Here is a 1,491-nt window from a genome sequence, read left to right as displayed (position 1 = left end):
AAAAAAAAAAAAAAAAGGAAAAAAATATATATATATTACTAACTAAATAATATAAAAGTACTAAAAAAGCAAGCAAAATTGTCCAATTTTTTTCTCACCTCCTCACTAGGTTCAAAGTCTGGGTGTGTGAAGGGGCCAGTTCTCTCCAGGAACTTCTGCACATGACTCCAGCGGCCATCCCAGTCACCAATACTGCAACCTTCAACTGCCATGCTAGCAAAAAACAAAATGAAAAAATACCAAAATATACTTAAGATACATGCAACAACCACCAGAATTTAAAACAATAATTACCTACACTAAACAACCCAAAATAAAGAAAAAATATATATATGGCTCTGATTTCTCAATTAAATGTTTGATAAAAGTTATCTCTATAAATCTTTTTTGCACTCCAGTCATGAATCTTCAAACATTTGACTCGCATTGTTTTAATTGTGAAGCAGATGTTTCAAAATGCCGAGGTTTCTGAACAGTTTATCTGTCAATTAGCTATTAAGTGCTGTCGATACAGTATTCTTACTTGTAGCCCATGCAGCACAGTAAATAAAAAACTGGAACTTACTAGAATAACACTTGACATGGTTTAAGAGTTTTATATCGAAAAGATTGCGACAATAAGAACATCACAGCTAAAGCTCAGACGTAATTAAAGTGATAATGACAGTTCTGTCGGAGCACAGACCAGACATAACGAAGACCATTACTGCACGACATAGAGTAATGCTAAATATCATTAGGTGTCTTGAAAGTTATTAACAAGCCTAGCAGCGTAACACTTCTATGCTATGTGTGCTGCTAATATCTTGCCCTTCACAAATTAAAATCCGATTAATCATTAGATTCTTGTTACTTTCTCCGCTTTGTTTACAAGTCAAATGCAGGATTAATTTTCACAGTCCCTATGCTGAGCAATCCTCAAACCTGCAGCCAGCTCTTAGCATTTCATCACTAACTTCTCAGTCAGCGCCGCTATTCTCCTTCTTTTCTTTTCCCTAAAAAGAAGAAACGAGAGAAGGTTCAAACAAGCTTGCACACGACCACATATCCGTGTAATAATGTAGTAATGAGTTAATCTGCGCTCATTGTTCGTTCTGCGGCACTTACGGCTCTTCTCCATCCGCCATACTTTCAGCGTCCCATTCTTACCCATCCTGCTTTGCGGCGGCGAATCTGTCACCGTTCAAGTCGAAATGCTCGCCACTTGGAGGCCTGTAACCCACTTCAAACTCCATTTAATTTGACAGAAAGAGTTTTTTTCTTTGCAGATTTGAGCATGTGCTGGAGGGATGAAGCACAGCGCCACTGGTTTATACAGTTCGACATTAAATGTCATGGTTATCTGAAAAAGGTATAAGAATATTGTGTATGCAGCACAAAACTAAATGCTACCAGTGCTTGTGTACAGCATCAAGCTATACTTTAATTTTACACACTGACCATGAAAATCACAATGACTGGTCCTTTTACTATGCCTTTAATAGTTTTTTT

At 37.1% G+C, this 1,491-nt stretch overlaps 1 long non-coding RNA gene across 1 annotated transcript; it reads right to left on the bottom strand.

Moving 5' to 3' along the window:
- Positions 1-103: 103 nt before the first annotated feature.
- LOC107693583 (uncharacterized) lies at positions 104-1,291 on the bottom strand. Its single transcript, XR_001634774.1, has 3 exons — positions 1,108-1,291; positions 925-995; positions 104-213 (listed from the first exon to the last, which is right to left on the bottom strand). It is a non-coding gene; the product is annotated as an uncharacterized LOC107693583 (long non-coding RNA).
- Positions 1,292-1,491: the final 200 nt, after the last annotated feature.

The sequence above is a fragment of the Sinocyclocheilus anshuiensis genome, unplaced genomic scaffold, assembly GCF_001515605.1.
Source record: "Sinocyclocheilus anshuiensis isolate Anshui unplaced genomic scaffold, SAMN03320099.WGS_v1.1 scaffold2022, whole genome shotgun sequence".
Classification (NCBI taxonomy): domain Eukaryota; kingdom Metazoa; phylum Chordata; class Actinopteri; order Cypriniformes; family Cyprinidae; genus Sinocyclocheilus; species Sinocyclocheilus anshuiensis.
The sequence above is the reverse complement of the archived record's forward strand: the minus strand, read 5'-3'. Positions and strand labels throughout refer to the sequence as shown.